Below are 23,819 nucleotides of genomic sequence, written 5' to 3'. Positions count from 1 at the left end.
TTTTAATTCCTTTTATTTGCTTATATAATACATGTCAATATGGCAACACAAACACACACATGGCACAAAAAAAGGCACAAAGCAGATGGCCACTGCCAAGTGTGATGCTCAACAAACACTAGGCAATCCCTTTTATGTTTACACGCCACATATTGTCCAATGAGAACGCCAGATGGAATGTAAAGCCTATGTATATATACAATACAGTCATGTACTACCCTCTTTCACTACCAGACGGTGCTCATGTACAAGTATGAAATGTTTACAGCTTTTCTTCTTAAATTAGCCTTGTTTTTTGGGCCAAAAACATCTGAAACTTACCAAATTATTTTTTAAAAATTGTCCCCAAAGTTTGAAACCCTCAAAAACGAGCTTAAAAAACATGAATTGTGCTTTTAAATATCAAGAAAAGATAATTTCATACTGTGCAAAATTGGTCTATTTTGTGTCCATGTGTGTGAGCATTATAGCAAGCAATTAACCTTCAAAAAAAAAAGAAAAAAAATAGAAAAGAAAAGCTCAGTGGCGGCGGCTTCAGAGTGAATCAATGCCGTTTCATTTCCAGACAGAGATAATGGATCAACGCAGACATGCTGTCTGACAGCATAAATGTTTTTTTCTTTTTTTTTTTCGTGTAATTCTGCTCCATAAGACCCCTAATTACTCACACCGTCACTCCTCGCTATTGTCGACGTGAACTCACAAACAGGATGTACTTAGTGTGCTAGACCTTGGATAGCAGTTTACCTTAAATGTCTTTAAATATATACTGAAATTGTCCTTAAAGTAAACTATTCCGTCAGAAAGTGCTCACTCAAAATTCTGGGTCCAAAAACTCCTGATGACAAAGTGAATATTGGATTGAGTTTATGTTTTTCTTGCAGTTTTTTGGTGCTATTCTGCCGTCATTTGCATGCAACTGAGCATAATATTTGTCGTCTCTCGCAGATAGGAAGACACCTTTTTTAAACATTGTCAGTCCCAACATCGCTGTCTGAATTCTAAATGGCAGAATACATCAGAAAACGAGTCGGCGTCTTCTCAAATCAATAATCTGGCTTTTTGAAATGGGTTATTTCATCATATAGCCTCCTCTTATCCAACATAAGCTGTTTCCAAACTGATATGTTTTTTTAAATTGAAAAATAGACCAAAATGTGGACGAAAAGTCACTTCAAAATGTGACCACAAAAAAAATCTAGAACCACCAATGGGAGATAAAGACAAACCACAATATTAAATAGTATTTTAGACTTTAAAAATGTTTTTCATTTTTCAAACGTGCAAAAACATAAAAAAATCAAAAATGTAATTCCCAATTAAATCATGAAAAATGACCAAAATAACACCCCCCCCCCCCAAAAAGTCACATGCACTTTCTAATATGTCCCACAGGAGGCGCTGTCAAGCCAGCTTTCAGACCGAAACACACATGCCCTTAAAGGGGAGGCGCTTGATCCAGAGTAAAGTGTCTTCCACCGCTCTTCTTCCCCAGTCTTCATCAACCCATCCCCGCTGTCAGTGACCGGCAGCCGGACGATCCAGCGCACCTTTTCTCTACCTTTTCCCAGCTCTTACTTTTGCTTAACAATGCCCAAACAGCGCATCTTCTTTGCCGGATGAGCATTGCCTAGAGAAGGGAGGAACCAACTCTCGCATCCTATACGCCGGTCGGTGGTGGTTGATGCGAGGAAGGGAGGAAGAGAGGACCGGAGCTGCCACGGGAGGTAAGCCACCCATCGTCCGCCTATCGGTGCCCATCCGTCGGCCACCAGCTCGCTCGCCATCCCCTCACTTGGCATGACATCAATCAATACATTCAAACGTTGTGCGCATGCGCTAAGCTTTACAACTTGTCAAAGATTATTGTTATTGTCATTATCATTACAATGCCATGTCTGCACGTAGGCAGTCATTAAAGTTGGATTGAATCCATATTTGATTGGAATGGCTTAGTTTAAATTATGAAGTGGTTGGGATTTATTCTTATTTCATCATGTACTTTAGAGTTTAGTTTGCATTGTTTTTTTTTTTTACTCTAATTTTGTAAAACAAGGGTCATCAAGTCCGGTCCTGAGTGCATACCTGTCAACCTCGAACCATTTGTGATCTTACCAAATTTTGTTTTCGCCCTTACATATATGTATAAATACATGGAAAATCTTACCACTTTACTTTTTTGTAAAAAATCACGAACAACAAAATGAAAGTAAACATAAACAAGGGAACAGGAAACGGAAATCACATGGTGAAAGTGTTACAAAACGAAATGTTTATCATGATCTTTTTTTTTTAGCCAATCAGAGGCGCCGGTACATATATCACTTGGCAGACATGCGTTTCCGGGAACGATTCTCAAAATCACCGTTTAGCGTACCATTTTCATGTGTACAGCGTACCAATATAAAAATGGGCTTTCAGTTGTACCAATTACGGCGAGAACGTACCAGTTGACAGGTATGTGAGTGGTCAAGTTGGATTTTCCGTGTTTTTTCTAACTCACCTGAATGCAATGTTTACGTCATCATTAAGCGATGACGTCTTTGTTAATTGGACTCAAGTGTTAACAACCATTTTATCGATGACCTCCATGACCGAACTTGATCCACATAAACCATGACCAAACAAAAAACCGTGAGTTTGAGCCCTTAAATGTTTGTTATCATTATCAATAACATAGATGTAATAGATGATCGCTTCCAATTCCCATTGATATATCGTATATGTGCTTAGCTTAATAGTTTGGTTCGCATTACCCATTGATATGGATGCGCTTTTTTTTGGTAATCCACGTCGATACATCATGGATGTGCTTTTGTTTGTTTGATAATCGACATTGATGCTTTTGTTTTGTTTGTTTGAGCAAGTTACTGACCGTATCTATATTTAGTATTCGCTCATCTCAGCGGCAGGCGTCACGTTGATTCCAGTGACGGCATTATCATAATCTGGCCTCCATATTTAGCATGATTTATAAAGCCCCCCTTCTTCTTCTCCCTTTTATGTTTTTGATGAAGAATTGCCATCAACATTCACGGTCTGTCACTCAATACTCAAGTCTATTCCTTAAATATCTGTCCTACACTTGTGTATTAAACAAAATATATACTTTTTAGCATCTCTCTCCCCATTTAACCAAAAAAATATAGCTGATTTCCCCCCTATTTTTAGACCACTATACTACACAAAGTGTAGTAGTAGTCTAATGTTATGTTAAGTTTACATGACTTCTGGGCCAGTTTGAGTATCCAGTAGTATGACCCCATTCATTCATTCTTCTACTTTTATTTTGAAATAGATCCCAATCGAACAATACCCACTTTCCACGTGACCGCGAAGTACAGTAGAGTGGAGTACACGAGCGTATAGTACATTACATTTCTTCTCTCTGGCTCTCTTGGGGTAATCCGTCCTTGTCGGACGTGAATTACGCCAGCGCTGGGATTCGCTTGGGCCGGAGGAATTCATTTCCAGGTCCAACCGGAGACATTTATCCTATTAGCCGAGAGCTCTCTTTGTCGCTTTGCTCAGCAAATTACAATTTAACCGCCTCGGGGCATTTGTGTTGTCGTTATTACCTACGCCGAGCAAGACAAAAAAATGGATTTGTGTGAAATTTAGTGGAAGACTAAGGCTAAAATTGAGAGTATGGTGAAGAAATCGGATCGTCTTATTTTTGCAGAATTTAACAGAAATGTTCTCCACTCCACTATCCGCATTGTAAAATGCTAGCTGCTAGCTAACATAGCAAAAAAAATAACTATTTATCGCCATCAATGGCAGACTATAATTCAATGCAATAAAATTAAATATGTTCAAGGTTAACATTTTCTTTAAAAAAAAATTTGGTGACAAAAATCGGGACATTTTGGTTAAAATTTGGCATTTTTTTACATACACGTGCATATGAATGCAAAAGTGTAATACAAAAAGTGGCAAAGTAAAATAGTCTTCATAGTATTGGAAAAATTAAATGATTAAAATATCCAATAATTGCTGCAAAATGAATCCAAATCATGCATTGTTTTTTTTTCCTTTTCATCGAACGCCTCTTGAATCGTGAAGGGCGTCGTCATATCTTCGTGGGAAAAAAAATCAAGTAGCCTACTTCAATATTCGTCCTTTTTCTGATTGCCTCTATTGATGAAATGATTGCAACCATTGATTTTGCACAAACAACAGTCCAACAATGTCAAAGAAAAAAATACAAGTAGTACTTCATTAGCGTTAGCCCTCTTTGTTATTTAAGGCCGCTTTTACGCATTGTGCCGCCCAAACGAGCGGACGCCGCTTTGAATGAAACGTCGGGGGTAAATAATCTACGTGCCGATCTTTTTAGCCGGCGACTTATCGCTGCTCTGCACTTAGCTTAATTGCACCTCGCGGTGATCGCTTTAGTGGCCGTCATTGATCACCAGGCGTTGTCCGTCGCTGGACCGCCTTGATTAGCACCTCCTTGGAAGTGGCTCGGATTAACCGGGACGTGCTTTGACTGTTAATCATTTCAGGAAAAAAAACCTTTAAAAAAAAGTATCAGATAGCTTTTATTTGGATCGTGGTGGCTAATTTTAGCTTGAGTTTCCTAATAGTGTATTTTTATAACATGATTTTCTGAATACGCAGTTCAAAAGTATACTAATGATAGAAAAATATCCCATAGAAATGTCTTTATATCAATTTTTAACATTAAAATTTGACCAAATAGGGCAAGTATTGTGTCTACCATTTAGTACATTTACAAAAGTGTCTTTCAAATTCTTTTTTTTGTATTCCGATAAGACTACTTTTTGATTTTTTTGCTGAAAAATGTGGCATATGGCAAATATTGACCTCCCACTCAAAAATGGTGCTGATTTTATATCAAAACATGCCATTTTAGTCATTATATTTGTTTAAAAAAAACCTGGACAAGACCCACTGCTACTTTTGTCATAGCAAAATTTACCTGACAGATTTGACATAAACACTTAAGTCATAGTACTTTAGCGGACGAAGAAATAGTCAAATAATCTCCTGAAACGAATTTGACGACGTGATTGGTTTTGCCTAGCATCTGGAGACCCACAAAAAAATTCTCATGAAGACTAAAAAATGCACGCCGGGCAATTTGGCGGAGAAATGGGTCAGTTAAATTTGAAATACCTTGAATATAGAGCACGTCTAAATACTGTAAAGCATCCCTAAAGGCCTTTGACAGACACTGTAGCAAATAATTAGCACCATTTGTCTTCCTCCATATTTTCATAAGCGCCATTTTTAAAGCCATTATCATCTCTTCAATGCCCACTCCAGTTTCACGTGTTTTTTTTTCGGGAATACTCGGAGCCTTGTCAGCCTCGTATCATCACGTAGTGAGGCGGGTTGGGAAAACTTGCGGCCATGTTGGGACGCCATCTTCTCATTTTTGCTACCGTTTCAAACTTTTTCGCTACTATGTCATCCACTATTTAAGCATTTTAAAAAATGGAGCATGCCTGCTGAGTGACACGAATGTCTCATTCAAATAATTCAGTATAATTTTCAATAATTGAAGGAAAAGCTTAGCCAGAGGTCCACTGTGACGGGTTGCTAAGGCCCAGCTCCGATATGTCCAAGTTCAGATTTAGCTTGAAAACTAGACGTCAATTAAACTTAATGGTTTTATTATTATTATTTTTTTACAGTAATACCAAATTTTTCACAGTTAATCGGTTCCAAGATCTAACAATGTTATTATGATGTGTGTTTAAAAATATTTAGACTACTTATATTTAATCCCCGATATTAGACACGCCCTCTTGTGGCCAGCAAAAAAATCTCATTCAGTTTTTCCCCCATTTCATATAGCATTATTTAACTCCCCAAAAACAAACCTGCCCACTCATAACCATCAAAATAATCTCCACATCTCCCTTTTTCCCCCTTTTTTACATTTATATTATTCTTCGTCCCTTATATACTTTTCCTATTTATTTGTCAACATGTTGAGATATCACTGTAATCAACCATATTGAGTTTAACTTACAAAAATACTTGACAAAACAGTTCTAACCCCTCATACGTTTCCCTTTGTATTTTCCTATAGATACATTTTTCCAAGTGACGAACAACAACAACAACACAATGACCGCCTGGAAGCGCCCACATGCTCCTCCCTTGTGATGAAAAAAGGTCTCTTTCAGGTAACGCCGCCATGTTTTTAAGGAAGCGCATGTTTGCATTTGTCATTAGCAGCCAGACACCACTTGAAATCATCACTAAGGACAATTAATGACCCCCAATGCTTTTATGCCGGCGAAAATCCGCCGCCATCGCCGCCGGCGTTAATTCATCAAGAGCCCCGGCGCGTTGGGCCCACGCCAATATTTCACTACGGAAAGCAAACGGGTTGTAAATAAGAGGCGATTAGAAATGCGCACGCACACCTTGGCGCAAATATGATTTATGTATCCTCTTAAGTCAAGAGCCACAAATGCAAATGAGACGCGTTGCCCACACAAGCTTTTACTTTATGTATTTATTCCTGGGACGCCGACGAGCTGATTTAAGGCCGCTCCAATGAGACGCTAACCCGGAATGAAAAGCAAGCTCGTAACTTGTTTATAATGGTGATATAATCTTATTTTTACCTTATGGGATTAATAACGTTTATACATGCAAATGCAGGGGCAAGAAGGGTTTGTGTTTTATAGCCTTTTAGACTTAAAGTAGGCGGAGCTTTTTGAGGATAGAAATAAAAACTAGTGAAATACTGAAAGTATAAATATTCTGTAGCAGTTTTCACATCAATTTGTATCACTATTTTACTTTATGAAACATTAAATTAAAAATATAAAATAATGTATGTAGCCCCCATTACAATGTAGTGCTCAACCTTAATCTAATTACATTATTTATTCAATTCATTTGCTTGTAGTAATATTTTTTAGCAATGTAATAATTGACATATTTAACAATAGATATTTCAATCATTACATGAGCTAAAAGTTATTTTTTTTAATCAAATGATATCAATCCAAAATGGTAATAATAAAAAAGTAATTTGTTCTTTGAAATGCATTTGTTTACGTTATACATTAATTTCAATTCATAGCATACAGTCTTCATAATGCTAACCCCAATTAATTACTTCACTAATATATAATATGTAGTACATACCTAAAGTTTAAAAGAAAGTCAAAATATACTCCCATACTTCAAGTTGCTGAAAAAACTATGAAAACCGATCTTGAAATCTCTGGTGCTTTGGATCCTGTATCCTTCTATTTAATAATTCATCACATGTCAGGTACTTTTTTCCCCCTATTTTTTTGCAACAAGTTCCTTCTTCTCTTTCTGGAATGAAGCCGTATTCTCAGCGCCAACTTCTTCCTTCAGGGAGGATTTTGCCAGAAGCCACTTTTGTCCTTTTCGTTCTTGCACCATCATCAGTGCTGAAAAATACGACTTCATCCCAAAAATCCACTGTCCCACCGTCCCACACACTCTCCTTATTAACTCCTACACTTTTTACACCCGGGAAAATTTTGCTAGGGAAACTGTCATGGCCGATATTCAGGTTAAAAACATATTTTTTTAAAAATCCACCCTCAGTTTTTAGTCAACTCGAATCTACTGAAGCTCATTTTCATTGTCATTTTCCATCAAAACCCCAACTTGTCACTTTTTATTCACATTTATGTGGATAAAGTGTGGGTTGTCAGTCTTGTGAGGACTAAAACGTACGCAGTTAGTCCCGATTTTCTTGAGGCTGAATGTAGAATTTGTTCTTGATCCTGAAAAGTCTCCATTTAAGATGAGCTCGGGAGACTCACAAGTGGCGCCCGTCTGGGCTTTTTACACCAAAATGGCGTTTTTACACCAAAATGGCATTTTTACACCGCGTTGACGTGTTTTTACAGCACGCTGTTGAATTTTGACACCATATTTTTACACTGCAATGTAACACCGGCGTGGTGTTTCCATACCGCAATGTCATGTTACGCCACAAAACGGATATTTTTTCAGGCGTAAAGATGTTCCTGATCGGATGTAGATTCTGCAAAAAAAGTGTTCCATCGTTTTCATCATTTTGAGGATGTTTGGATTTTAAATTGTTAACATCATCAAGTACTAAAGTTTTTTTTAATGTTTTTATTCTGCAGATACAACACGGAAATATGCACCAAATGTGATTTGTATGAGATGAGCATCCTCGTCATCCACCAAAGTTCAAAGGTAGGATACTTTAAAAAATGTATCGTACAGAGTGTTTTAGGGAATTTGTTTAAAAAGAGATATTTCCCAAAGTCTAGGAATTTAAAAACTAAATCGTACTCCATTTTTCTGACCTCTAAGGTCAATTTGCCTCCTGCAATTCCCTGTTTTTTTTATTTCGAAAGGTTGTAAATCCGTTTTTCGAGGGTAGTAAATCCATCCCGTTTCTTCTACAACATATTGTGCTGCTCTGTGATCATTTATTCATATCCGTGTTCTGCTTCAGTGGGGAAAAAAAGGGCTCCGTTGATGGGAATTACATAGATAGATGGCGCCATTTATTCCGCTTGACGTGCTGTGAAATGAGTGTCTTTTGTTTTCCGACAAACGTCGCGGCGACAAATGGGTTGGGGGTCTTTTGCGCCGAGCTGGAGGGGTGATGTTGGGTCATTAGGAAGTCTGTGTTGCTGCATTTTGTCCTAGTGATTTTTTTTTTTAGTAGTTGAATTCCCTCCTGAAAGCCAAATGACCAAAATAACATATTAAGGAACATGTATATTTAAAATCCAAACCGTTTACGTCCCGCACAATTGTTGCTTCTGTGTTGACGGTCCTCCAATTTCCCCCTTGCTTGGATATATAATTTTTTCGTCCAATACTAGACACAGGTATCAGTAATATTTCCCTCTCCCTGATAATTCAAGCATAAAAACATGGTATTTTTGTCTCAACCTGGTCTTTTGTCTATCTTATCTTTATATGTATACACATGTATTTGTACACACATACTTGTGTATACTTGTCTATGCTTGTGTATACTTGTGTATGCTTGTGGATGCTTGTGGATACTTGTGGATACTTGTGGATACTTGTGGATACTTGTGGATACTTGTGGAAACTTGTGGAAACTTGTGGAAACTTGTGGATACTTGTGGATACTTGTGGACACTTGTGGACACTTGTGGACACTTGTGGACACTTGTGGACACTTGTGGACACTTGTGGAAACTTGTGGATACTTGTGGACACTTGTGGACACTTGTGGACACTTGTGGACACTTGTGGACACTTGTGGACACTTGTGGACACTTGTGGATACGTGTGTATGTTTGTGTATGCTTGTGGATACTTGTGGATACTTGTGTATACTTGTGTAAACTTGTGTATACTTGTGTATACTTGTGTATACTTGTGTATGCTTGTGTATGCTTGTGGATACATGTGGATACATGTGGATACATGTGGATACTTGTGGATACATGTGGATACATGTGGATACATGTGGATGCATGTGGATACTTGTGGATACTTGTGGATACTTGTGGATACTTGTGTATACTTGTGTATACTTGTGAGAATTCCCCTCCGTTTACGATCCAAGACGTTAGAGTTCACCATCAAGCGAGTACACAGTTCAATCGTTCCTTCAAATTGAGATAAAACAACAGGCGCCCAGACCTAAACGTTAAAAGCCAGTCAGAGGCGGCGGCGACGACGATGACAGAGGCGATTCCTTTTCTTTTACGGCACGCCTCGGACGGTAACGCTCGTGATCACCCCGCCGCGCGCTGTTTATTCGAGGACCCCAGACGGCGAGGCGCAGCTGTCAGGTCGCATCATTCGCCGCGCTTACCTGGCATAATGACGGATGGCGAGTCTCGGCGGCGAAGCGACACGGGCACCCGGCGAGGATGAAAGAGTGCCGGGCACTTCTTTGTTGGTCTTGCTGTAAATTACGCTTAGTCAAGGGACAAGGTTTTGTCCTTGTTTTTGGCCTGACAAAACCTTCATTTTGTACTATTTTATTAGATTTTTTTCTAGAAATTTATTTCCACGTGAATTTAAAATCAACAAAAACAATTTTTCATGACCATTTTAAGTAGGACCTTTCAAACTTTGAGTGAATGCTAATGAATACCTCCTAAAAATTCATTTACATCATTAATAATCTCATTTCTCAATTTGCCGAGATACCCAAATCAAAGATGAGTTCCTTTTTTTAACCAACGTAATTAACTCGATTTGCAATACGCTCTAAATTAATACCCACACAATACCGACGATTTAGGCCGAATTTACCACACGCTAATCCTTGATTAATGTTATAATCGATGAGAATAATATACGATTAATGTAATGATGTCTTAATCACTCGCTAATGTATCAAAATCTTCTCATTGCGTTAAAAATAAAACTATTTCTAAATGGATTTCGCCGCTCTGGGTAAGCAATACATTAAAAGCAGCCTTATTTTCAGCTTACATTATGGTGAGATGAAAAAAAACTTGCTAAAGCTAACCTGCTGACAAAGCAAAAATTGTAGAAGCGGCCTACGTAGGGGGTTTGGGGTGCTGGTAATGAGCTGACCCTTGAACTTACTGCAAGGTGTGCTATCATGATGAGGTTTGTGGAAGGTCACATTTTCTTCAGTGGAGCTTCCCTCATCCATTATCGTCCCCCCCCGGTGGAAATGAGGGTGTGCGGTGGGAGGGAGTCGCAAAGGGGGGCCCGTGGTTTGGGGTGGAATCGTATCGGGCCGAGGCACAATAGGGGTTCTGATGTATCCGAGGCCGCCCGGGCTAATAATGCGCGCAAATGGGGACTTTTTACAGTGGGCGAGGCATGGTGGGTGATTTACGGTAGTGCTTTTAAGGGGTCCCGCCTGTGGTTTGTGGACAGTTGTTTTGTAAGAGTAGTGGTAAGTGACGGCATGTATTGTAAAAGGGGGTCTTCATTTGTTGGTGGTTGATTTTTTTTGTACTAAAAATTGCACCCGAGATGAAGAATACTGTAATTGAAGTAGTCTCACTGGAGTATAAGTCGCACTATTGGGAGGACATTTGTTTTATTTGATCAGAGACCAACAATAAATATAATTGCACCTGAGATGAAGAGTACTGTAATTGGAGTAGTCACACTGGAGTATAAGTCACACTTTTGGGAGGACATTTTTAATTTGATCAAAAACTAAGAATAAATATATGTTAAGGTAGCAATAGGAAAATAGGAGAATGTTCATAAAATTGTTTTTCAGGTAACAAGAGTCTAAAAAAATAACTCAGTGGTCAGAAAGAATAAGACAAAACAGACAAAGACAAAACACCATGTCAAACTATGGAAAAAGTACAAGTTGTAGTCTGGAAAATCAAGTATGTCTGAACCGGGTCTTTTGTAGTCTGCTACCGTGGATCACGACTGTTGAATCCATTTGGGAGGAAAAATAGTGGAAGGGTTTGGAAAAAGTGACGTTAGCTCCTGCCTCCGTGTCCCGTCCTGACCTCTGCGCTTCACTAGTTGTGGCTTTTACGATGGTTTACTACTTTAAGCGCCGCTACAGCAGTTATATCTATTGGGACAAATTTGGTCTTTAACTCAGCTGGCTGCTTTTTTTGGTTCCGGTGAGACGTTGCCTGGGTTATGTGAAAACTTGTCTATAATACCAAGAACATTTTTTAACGTAGTCTCTTCTCTTTCCCTTTTTTAAAAGAACATTTTCCGAAGACTATTTTACTATTTTCTTGTCAGTATATTACAATACTACTCTGGTAATAATTCGTAAACCAAAAACTGGATCCTGTCTTTGTTCAAAACTTGATCTTTGCGAGTTGTACATACTTTAGAAACAATCCTAAGTTTATTTAGAAAAAATATTTGTAGTACTTTAGTTGAAGGTCTATTAGGAAATGTACATAATGTATGCTAGGACTGTATGTTGTCTTCTTTGAAGGTGGTAGCTGGTTCCCAGCATGCACTATAAAGCCCTGAGGCCTCAATGGCGTTTTGGTAAAATCCAAGAGATCAACTATTCCAGCTCATTAAGTGTTTTTCTGAGCATTTTCTTCACAACTGTAAGCAGAGCGAGAGATGTTTGCGTAGGGTTCGTTGTTGTTATTACCGTGTCTTCGTTCTTCAACTCTTTAGCCCTCGTCTAAGAGGCTTGGGGAAAAATTGAGATATTAACAGATCAGGGTAACCTGACAGATCAACAAATGCTGTACATATTTTTAGAACAGTATGTTTTGTCATTTATGCACGGCGGGCTAAATTCTAAACGCTAAGTGGCTTATTGACAAAGCCCATGTTTTTCCGTGTAATGTCAGAACATCGTAAAAGGGTGTTTTTTCCACACTAAAAGACCAGCTTTATCCTTTTTTTTCAGTGGCTGGCGGCCCAATTTCAGCCACCAGGCTCAAATCAAGAAGGCGACGCAACGCCTCTCGCATTCATAACGACTTCATTAGAGGAGAAGCGCCAGCTGGTTCTTTACTGAACACCATCCAGTCTTTTGAAAAGCTTTTTTTTTTCATCTTTTGGCGCCGTTTGTTTGCGCTTTGAAAGACGCCGCCGTGAATATGAAACGCCTGACATTTCTTTTGACGTTGTTTTTTTTTGGACTTCAAATTTAGAGAACGAGTCAGACGCTAAGTCCGTGTCATGTCCGACACGCCGAATCCCCCCCAAAAAATCATTTTCCCATCTCCCGTGTCCGTCACGTCAGCGGCAGTCTTATTTAAGGATTTCGACCTACTATTGATTTTCATACCGGGTGTCTTCATCCCGAGAGCTTGTCCAGGGTCTTTAGCCGGTATTTGTTTCAGAAGCTTATTCTTCAGCTGTCGGAGGTGATGTCATCTTAGCAGGTAATTATGCTCCTGACCTTGTTCTTTCCTTGTCTCGTTTCATAGAACAGTTTTTGAAGTATTACTACTATGGCAAGTTGTTTTGTGTCCTGATGGTGAGTTCGATTTATCTGATAAGGGATGGCAATGTATTTAAGATTGTAGCCGAAGGCTAAGTTCTGTCTTAGATAAATGATGACTTACACAAAGTTTTAGACAGTTTTATTATCACAATTTTGTTAGTTTAATAATTATGATTGGCCAAGAGGTTCAGAGACAAGAGTTTATAGATGTTAATTGGTTTTCAGGTCCAGACAGAAAAGGTGCTTTGGATAATTTAGGACTTTTTGAAGGGAACTGCACAGTCACCTCTAGAGCCAGCTATTGTTGATGTCTTGGGATTTTTTTGGGTACAAAATCTTGCAGTAGAGGAGGAGCTTTAGGTTGGAAGATTTTGTAAACTAATATGACATCTGTATATTTAACAGTATTGTTCCAGTTCAGTTTGTGTTTAATATCTGACAGGTTGATGACCAACCAGGACTCATTGGTGATAGGATCATAGTGTAAAATATAATTTTGTGTAAGTTGGAGAGTGGCTCGGGATGTCTCAATTGGGATCAATTCCCGCTTGCTGGCAGTTTGATCATGACCACAAGTCTAGGGTCTTTCGCCCTAAAGTCATCTGGGTTAGTCTCCAGCACCCTGCAAACCCGACAAAGATTTGCAAAATAATGACTTTTCATTTTTCTACAGCAAAAAGTACTCCGTTTTTCCCCTCTCTTTCCAAAGTGTCTTTTGATTTTTCTAGTTAGTCTTGTCATCTCCCATACGAAACGGGAACGCCACGGCACGGCGCCGTGGGGGACGCCTCCGCTTGCAGCTCACCTACGTGCTCCCTTTCTTTCGCTCTCCTTTCTGTCTCCGGGCTGTGTTGTTTTGCTCGTGCCAAAAATCAATAGCTATTACACCACAGAGAAGACGGCGTGGCGTCGTCCCCCGCCCGCCTTCGAGGCTGTCATCTCCTTTAATTGCCGCGCTAATATCGTCCCCGCTCAGCCTGGATGTAGGTCGGCGGGCCCGCGAGCCCGCGGGCGGCGGCGCCGAAGCCCGCGGGCTCTACCGACTGCAAATGGATGGAAAAGTTTGCTTTATTTCACTTGCGTTTGGAGCCAAAATGTCTACTTTTCAGTTGTTAGTAGCAGTAAAACTTGGAGTTTTGTAGAAGTTGAGATTCTGTCATTGTCAATTCTAGGTAATATTGAATGTAGCCAATCAGGAGAGGACACTGTACAGTTGTTTTGATTCGCTAAAGTCTGAAATTGCGTCTCCGAGTTTAGAAGCGCTGACTTTGCGCGCCGCAACTTTGATGGATTGCCTTGAAATTGGGGGTCCAAATAACATGGCCGACGCCGTCAATTAGGTAGACCTTTACATCCGTTATTTCCCAAAGGAAATAATGGAAAGTGAATTTGTTCCCAGCGCCACTGCTGTCATTAAAACTTTATGAACTGGAAGGGCGCTTTGAAATTCAAACCTCTAGTTTTGGATAGAAAAAAATATATATATTTGTTTAAATAGTATGACAAGTTTAGCAATCATTTATTATTTCTGTTATATAAAATGTTTTTGCGTCACGTATCGTGTGCAAATGTACAGGAAAGTTTTTTTTTTAATAAAGTATATAATAAAATGTATAAAAATGACCTAGAATACATTTTGAATAAAGCCATACATCAGTAAAGAAAATAATACTAAAAAAATATCTAGAATTTGCTGCACAAAGTAACCAAAATAACATGTTAAATACAAACCAACTTAATAAAATGTATTAAAATGACTTAAAATACATTTTGAAAAAAGCCACGCATCAGTAAACTAAATTGTATTAAAAATATCTCAAATTTGCTGCACAAAATAACATGTTAAATCCAAACCAACTTAATAAAATGTATTAAAATGACCTAAAATACATTCTGAAAAATAGCCCTACATCAGTAAACAAAACAGTAATATCTCTAATTTCCTCCCTGTAGTAACTAAAATAACATGTTAAATCCAAACCAAGTCAAATGGCCTTAAATAAAATCTAATCTAATCACCATTTAAAATATAGCGCAATGAAATAGTATCCAAGTGTGCACAGATGTGTCTGGTTGCTTTTTATCCAAGCACATGTCAAAAAGAATAATCCAGGGGTATATGCCCTTGCCTTGATTTTCCCTGAAAGCCTCCAGTTTGGCCTCAACGCTGCCGCCGTTGCCCTCAGATGTCGTCGTGTTCACACTTGGAAACGTTTTCTTCCAGCCGCTCGGCTTCAGACGGCCAAAAAAGGGACCGGAATCATTTTTAAAAAAGGGACGCAGGTGCCCGAAACACATTGTTCTCGGGCCGCCACACGCGTATGCGCGCTTGATGGCGTACTCTCGGCCGGCCAAACACACTGGCCCGCCCAGCTGGGACGCACGGACGAACGGACGGACGGGGCCGGCCGGTGGCCGTTTTTCTCGGACCATCTGCCGCCCCGCCGTTCGCCTCGCCAAGCTGGCTCACGTGCCGTTGCCAAAACCACAAGGACGCTCCTTCTGTCGCCTTTTGGACGGCTTTATTAGTCCGGACTCTTACAACCGTATTTCTTTTTAGACTAGAAGTCACATGGTTATTCATAATATTTAGTTTTAATAGTTTGCCTAATATTCAAAATTTTAAATTCCTCTGAGCACCAACAGCCTTTTTTGTTGTAGTTTTTGACTATAGTTATCTAAAAAACTTATATTAACAAATTCCTATTTACTCCATTTTACCATTTCTACTTTAATATTTTTATTCTTGGTTTCTAATAAAATAAAATAAAATCTTTACCAAAATGTAACTTATACTCTGCTATATACTTTTTTTTAGCTGTTAGATTTCTGTATTTATTTATATATGCGACTTATAATCCGAAAAGAATCGTCTTTTGGCCAAAAAATTGGATTTAATTGAACAAAAACTTCTTAAAATTAGTGTTTAAAAAAGCATCATCCAAAAACTTCACGTCATAAAAGTTTCTGAAGTAGGACTTTATCCCAAATCAATTCAAAAACATCCCCTAAATGACTTTAGCTAATAGCTCCCATTTTCTAATCGAAATAAGCATTACCATACACACATTGCTCAAAAGATACATCTCCCCTTCCCATATACTATAGCAACCATATTGCAAATATTTGTCAATTTAAATATCCACCTAAGGCTAATATCCATCTGTGCATACATTAGTGTATAAGCACATCATGTAAATATCTGTCAATTGAATTACAGCCAAAGCCTTTCTCATTTTTTCCCTTATCAAGGCACCACAATTTCCATTTGTTTGTCCGTTTTTCCCCCCAAAAAACAGATTTTGCCTAAAACCACCTCGACAAGTCATCGTGTCAGAGCATTTATTTTTAAATGTTGAATTCCTGCCATTAGTCTTGACATTTGTACTCTTGAAAAAGACCATTTTTTTCCCCCTTTGGCGGAATTTTCCGTGACCCACGAGTCATCTTTCCTGTTGAGCGTTGGCACGTTCTTTTTGAGGAGACTCTAATTAGTCTGCTGTTTTATTTATTTGATTTTTTAACCTTTTTGAAGATCCCCTTTTCTTTTTTTTAATTGTTCTACTTGGCGTTTAATCGTATCATATTTGTGGAGTTTGCCAGCCAAGCACGGCTTGGTTTTTTTTTTCGCACAAATGAGTCACTGAATAAATGAATCTAATATATTTTCTCATTTATTCAATTGAGACTGGGATTAGATTCTCTCCGCCTGTTTAATATTTCATGGCTGCACTGGCTTCCATTAGTGACATTTGGATGTTCTTAAACTGTACAGCGATGCAATATCTTCACTTATTAGCGCTTCTTCAAATTGCTATCTTTCATTTTGAGGAATACGCCGTTCTCGCCCATTTTTAGCTGGAACGTTTGTTTACGTCGAGGAAGGCGCAATTATCTCCATAGTTGACATTTTTTGGTATAAGTTGACCACCCAAAGTTGTTTTAAATCAGCTTGGAATTTGTGATTAGTTGTTTCAGGTTTGAATGGAGAATATGTATGCTTTTTATTCATTAATTTTTGTAGCTACTTTTCCCTCACAAGAGCACAAAGGGTGCTGGAGCCTAGCCCAACTGGTGCTCGGACATTTGGTCGTCCAGACGTTTGGTCCCCGGTCTTTTGACAAATAGTAAATTCCTTAAACCTGATAATGGAGAAAATATTGATTCCATAAACTCCAAAAATGACTGCAGACTATTTTAATGTGGGTTATATCTCCACACAGGTGTAGTTAAAGTTTGGGTATTAATGACATCACAAGGTAGGATAGCAAATCTGGGATGGTGAAATCTAATAGTACTGTTATTGATAAAATGTCTGGTGGACTTGTTTTTGTAGTAGTGGCTTTTGCTTACCTTTTCCTGCACTTTTACGCACTGAAAAAATGTTTTTTATTTATTTAATAAATTGAAAAAGCACACGAGCAGAAAGAATCTTGTTCAATGAATTGAACAAGATGTTGGCCGTCCTTTTTCCAGGCACTTTTCTATTAACTCATAATCCGGAGGGCTGTTATTGATCGCTTGCTGGAGCCAATCAGTGAATTTTGTCCACATTTTTTTTTGTCCATCTAACAGAGTCCCAATTGTAAGTTTTTTTGTGTCTTGTCGGATCTCGTTGTAAATCGTAAACTACATTTTGGCTCTCATTTCAACAAGGGAGAATATTTTGAGTTTTATGTTTCTTGGCTGCTGTTGCAGGTTTCCCTCTCAGCGTGGGCGTGTTTTTCGACGGCCTATCAGGGGACAAAGAAGCCCGGGAACAGGAAGTCTTGCTTGTTTATTACTTATTAGGCATTCCGCTCAAACGAGTTTGTTTAGCACGTACTTAATTACCTCCATCGCATTAAAGCTGAGAATAGAGTTGGCCGATCTCACAGGCGGCGTCAACGGCGGCCCGGCTCGCCCGGCTCGCCCATGGCGCTGATTTGATGGGAGCTCCGCTAGACAATTTGCAGTTTATTACTGCTGTGTCCAGCTCAGTCCCCGATGAGATTAATCAATGTCTGCGAATCACCCACGACGCGCCGTTTGCACTCGCTCATAACCCAAAGCATCCGCGGATCCGCGATCGAGTCCGAGGCGGCTACGGGGACCTGGGCCTGCCCCCTTTTCCCCGACCCAATTTCAACTTTTGAACTCCCGCTTTTCTTTTAATGGACTTAGACGGTCATCGACCAATGAGGTTAATTTGTCTTTTAAGTCTACTTCAGACACTCCAGCGATTTCAGTTTTTTTCTATTGAACAAAAACAATCTGGAGCATGTCACTCAAATTCGATCACGCAACTGGTTCTTCCCAACCGGTATGTGAAGGTACAACCGCTATATATCTAATAATCCTCCATAGGCAGGGCCTAAAGAAGCCCCAGTCTTTTACTGCAACACTTCTGGTAATTGTGTGAAGGGGAGGCGTTGACTTTGATTGATTGTTTACCCCTTACGCTATTTGTACACACATATATACACTGGTAAATACACACACTCAGATGATGAATTATGTATCGCTGCACTGGAAACAAAGCAATCAATATAAGATGTCTGACTTTGCTAGCACAAACAGTGGCAGTGAAAAAGAGAGAAATCCGGTGTTTGTGGTTGATATGCTGGCGCGGGGACTGGCGACCTAGCTCTTAATCAAGTCATCAATCAATCGCAAGGTAGGCTCCAATACTTACTAAAGCAATTTAGAGACTGTGTACCCTACCTTTTTCTGATAGATGCTATTAAAAAAAATCTAACTTGACCAAATATTTCAATTGAATGAAGCCTACGTTTTTATATAGGTGACCTTTTTGGTTAGGTTAAACTTTATTTCATCCTGTATTCAGGAAATTTCTTAGTTACAGTAGCAAGACAGCCTCAAGACATTGTAGACCTAGTTAAACAAACAGGAGCCACACAGTTTAAATTAAATGACCTTTTTTGTTTAACTGGTTTTGGTGATTTAAGTACTGAAAAAGCTGTTACATGACAATCAATTTGTTAAATTCCTTTTTCCTCAAATGAGATTAGGTTCCAAAAACAAAGTGTACAATTGTTCACACTACTCCCAAGCAGCGAAACAAACAGATTGGTCGTTAGAGACGGTTCCTGAACAACAAAGAAGATCAAAAACCAAACAAGGCTTTCAAATCCTATAGAACCGGGCAGCAACGCATATATTTTCCCCCAGCGTAAACTTGCGGGCTTTCGTTAGCGTCCTCCGCTAGCTCACTCGAGGCCCTCGAGAGAGAAAGAGAGAGAGAGATGCGGCTGATTAAGAGCTACAGATCGCTGGAGGAGAACGACCTTGGCGTTAGAATCGGAGAATGTGGGAAACGTTGGCGAGCAGCACAGCTCCCCAGACGAGTGACGTGGCTTCAACAATGAGCTGCGGATTCGCTTTTTTCCCCACGTTTCTTTCCCTCGCTCTGTCGCTTTTTCATGCAACAATAGCGAGGTGAGGAAGTGGCTGTAACCATGTGATCGTAGGAATGAATTTTAAGTGTATAGGCACAATTGGTAGCTGATGGTGGAGATGCAATAGTCCCTTGATTTGTTATTTTTACTTCCCTAGAAGTTGATATTGTCAGTTTAATTGAAATTTTGCGGATTATAGTACTATTATCTTGGTAGAATTTAGCGTGTGCCTTCAAAAGTGTGAGCTGGGATAAGACCATCCATCTACTGCGCTTAACTCTATACTTTTTTTGTGAAATTTGATATTCTTAGTAATAATAAGCCTTGATTTTCCTGTACGTCTTGAAAAATCTTTTCAAAATGAAACATCACCACCCGCCATTGCAAAGTCTAAAATCTTACCATTTTTCAAAACAGCCAAATGAGTAGTGTTATTATATTCATTCATAGTGTTAATAGTTCATATTGCACGCACAAAGCCTTCTATAATGTGTTTACAGCAGCCAATCCAATGCGTGACTGGCATTTGAGTAAAAATACATTTGCCCTGCTCGACTCCAGACAGCTGCAAAAAAATAAATAAATAAATACGGCGGCGGCGGCGTCTTCTCCTCCTCGCAACTTGATGTTATCTCCCCCCGAGGCCCAGGCGAAAAAAAAAATGTACACCTGTATATCATTATTTACACGCGTGAGCAGTGTGCTTTCACGCCATTTTTTTCCACTTTTGCGTTGACCCGTGTTACCCCACGCCGCCGAGCTATTACTCGGTGACACCGAGGTGACATTTCATTCCAAAGACGGACAGCTTGACGTGGAGGATTTGCAATGATATTAAATGGATGTCGCGGGTGGCACTGGGTATAGCTACAACGGTGATGGCGACACCCCCGTTTCGGACTTGGTCTCTCAAGCTTGTCGAATGTTGTCTGCGACCTCGAGATGAAATTGTGTTTACGGGGTGAGTGTGTATTAACATAGGTGCTTTCTGGGTTTTTTGCAATAACATTGGTCTTTTTTTTAGCACGTGTAGAGGAATGATTTTCTTGAATGTAGTCGGCTCACCTTCGTGTGGAGATTGGTTCTCTCAGCTTGAGGTTTATTGACCTCAAACCTTCGTTTCTTGTGCAAGGAACCGTTGCTCCACTGGGCCTCGGATGGAAACAATGTCACGCTTAGACGATGGTGAAATTGAGTGTGTTTGTTGGTCATGATGATGCGTAGAAATCAATGAAGATATGCTCTGGAAGGCTAAGTTTGTTGGATGTTTTTTTGCTTTGAAGGTGGTTTTATTCGGGCAATTTTTTTAGGGTTCTACTTGAAAAGATTTTAATTGAATAGAAAATCTTTCAATTGCAAATAGGCCAATTCTGAATTGCATATGTATGGTGATTTATAGGAGTTTACTATTTGACAATATGGAAAGTTTTGGAGACTATGTTGGCATTTTGTTAAGTAAATACAATGAGTGGCCATGTCATGCTTAAGAAAATCTATAATTGCCTTTGGATATAAACATATAGACATTTTTAAAATGCTTAATTTATATGCTCAACTTGGACTTGTTTTCTGTCTAATCTAAAGTTTATGAAGTATTTTGCATTTCAGCAATAACTAAGAGGAATTGGACTGGTCAAAGATCAACTTCGGCATAACTTTGCATTTCTTCTTAAAGACTAAATGTATGCATGCTATGTCAACAAATGTACTTGAACTTAAACAAAGTAAACATTACCAGTACCATAATTTGAATTTGCCTGCAAAAATCCAACAATTGTACTTAGATATTCCAATAGTCCAGACCCAAGTGTACCTAATATTTTAGTCCGTAAGTGCCCGTTGTATTATTATACCGCATTCGTAAAACCCTTGCCACATATGAAACAAATTGTCTTATTTTCTGTCTTCTTGGAATGAAGCTATTTCTTTACTGTCAGCAGTCAGTGTTTCAAGTGTCCTCTGAATGTCTGTTGATATCTCCCAAGGTACACATACACACACACCCATCCACACATACCCACACACCCATCCACACACATCCACATACACAGCAGGTGTCTGGCTATCCCCCCGTTGCCGTATTGTGTGACCGTGTCTGCCTGAGTGACAGCTCTTAGTTTGTCTGGGTGTCCGTGGTTACGGCCCAAGGGCTCTCGCCCAGGAGACCGTGACCTTGTCAACTCTCTTGAAAGCAGAGATGGATGGCCCCGGGCCCTGAACCTGCCTACCCCGCGAGCCCTCAGCTTTTTTTTTTTTTTTTATTCCTGCCCCTTTGCGCCGCTTGTTAGAAACCATCCACCAAAAAGAGCCTCTGTGTTAGCATCTCAATTCACTCAGACTTTGGAGAAGTGACATATCTAAAGTAAAGCCATTCCTATTAAGCGGTAGGCTGGTTTTCCTCATTCCAAACTGTGGTTTTGGATCCGGTACTGCTTTTGTTCAGATGAGGAAAAGTGTACAACGGCTCAGATGTCAGGCCTGGCATTTTCAAGGATTTTCCCCTATGTCTTTGTCTTGAACATGCGCTAATATAGCCAAGGGAGTTCTGACCAGAAACTTGTACTCCTACCAAAATTAGTCTGACCAAATCATTAGGACTTTGACTAAAAATCTTGACTTAACAATCAGAACTAGAACAGATTTGGACTATAATTTAAATGAACCAGAACACTGACCATGACTCTAAATAGAAACCTAACCAAATTATCAAGACTTTCCAAGTACCACCTGAAACTAAACCAAGACTGCTATAATCCAGTAAGAAAACAAACCCTTAGGTCCACAACTCAACCCATAAATCGAACTCCACCTTAAATCTGACACAACCAGAACCTTACCTTTGATTAAAAGTCTCAGAACTCAAAACATATCCATTATAAAAATATATTTTCCTGTAACTCCAACACTCCCGATAACTAGAAACCTACAGAGAGCTAGATATAGACTAAAGCTTGCACTAGAATCAGAAGCCAAGAAAAGAAAGTGTTTGGATGGGTCTTAGGTGCTAAAGCAATGTGTGTGTCTGTGTGCTCATTCTTGTACGACTGACCTCTCAAGCAGCTAATGAGAACATTTAACATTTTCTGAATCGTTAGTGCATTTTAAAGTCATTCGTCACACCACTGATATGGCTGGCGGACCTCACATTTTTAGGGGAACCATCTCAATACTTTAGTCTGTGTAGCGTCTTGGCCAATGTTCACCTCATGATATTTTTTTTTTTGTTAGGGGAAAGGTCTTTTCCCACCCACGCGCCGCATAAAAATAAACCTTGTCAGCCTGCCTTCCAAGGAAAACGTGGATGGAGAACAAAGGCAGCACGGCAATCAGATGGAGTAACATAATAAGATACAGGACAGATACAGGAAGCGGGTATAAAACTAGAAGACACAGAGGTATAAATACAAGTACTACCTAGTCCAAAATGATCACTAGAGATAAAAGTATACTGTAATTTTATAAATTGGTTAGAAAATTGAAATAGGAGCAGAACAAGTTGAACCAGAACAAAATTGGTAAATAGAATCAGATTTTTTTCAATAGCTACATCCGTATTAGTACTACAAGCAAACTGACTGACTGTATTGTAATGATCCTGACTATAACAATGACTAGAATTAGAACAAAAATTACACATTTTTCCAATAGTTCTGGCTGTATTAGAACTACAAAACTGACTGACTGTATCATACTGATCCTGACTATTACAACAACTACAATTCGAACCAAAACTACACCCTGAAACGTCATGCTTTTGCTTGAAAGCTAGTTTGTACCAGTATTCCGAAAAGGTCTCATGGTACCTTGCTGTCAAAGACTTTAGCTATAACACATTCTTTTACAGACTGGTAAAAATAAGCCCCTTTTAACTCTGTCTGGAGAAAGCTGTACCTTTTTTGGGGGTGTACAGAAATAGATACAAGAAATTAGACAATCTAACATTGACCTTCCAGACACAAGGACATTTATCTGGAATTAAGCTAATTAAGCCAGCCTGGAGGTATGTTAGAATGCCTTTTAGAAGGGAACACTGTTAAATTCTGAATTATGAGGACGACAGGTTAGTAGTATCCAAATATTTTCTTACATATGACGAATATTATTGCATTTTTCGGACTATACGTAAATCCCATTGCAGTACAAGAAAAAACATGTGAAATAATATAAAAATGTGTGTATAATTTTACTTATGAATTACACTGGAGTACAAGTTTAAACCCTAACCAAAGTATTTTAAAAACTAGTAACTTCTAGTCCAGAAATATGTTATGAATAAACTTCTGCACTGGTGTTCTCTAGATAACCTTGATGGGTACTCGCTGTTTAGTGACCGTGAGGTGACCTCGCCGCGTGTAACTCTGCATCCGCACGCCCCCCCTCATGGCAACCTGACCGCAGCGCTGGGTCCATTATTATTTGATGAGCGGGAAGGGACTCGTACCGCCGCGCATTTCCACTGGGCTGCAGCGAGTCAGCACTTTAACGCAGCTCCGTTGGAGAGGTCGCCGGGCGGGCATGTCGCTCCTCTTACGCCACCTTGCTTG

General features: G+C 39.3%; 1 protein-coding gene across 1 annotated transcript in view; it reads right to left on the bottom strand.

Annotated features, from left to right (window-relative positions):
• The window catches only part of chgb (chromogranin B), a 141,188-nt gene that overhangs the window by 109,341 nt on the left and 8,028 nt on the right, over positions 1-23,819 (bottom strand). The window lies entirely within an intron of this gene.

This window comes from Stigmatopora nigra, chromosome 2 (assembly GCF_051989575.1).
Source record: "Stigmatopora nigra isolate UIUO_SnigA chromosome 2, RoL_Snig_1.1, whole genome shotgun sequence".
NCBI classification, from domain to species: domain Eukaryota; kingdom Metazoa; phylum Chordata; class Actinopteri; order Syngnathiformes; family Syngnathidae; genus Stigmatopora; species Stigmatopora nigra.
Note: the sequence above shows the minus strand (reverse complement) of the source record. Positions and strands in the feature narration are given on the sequence as shown.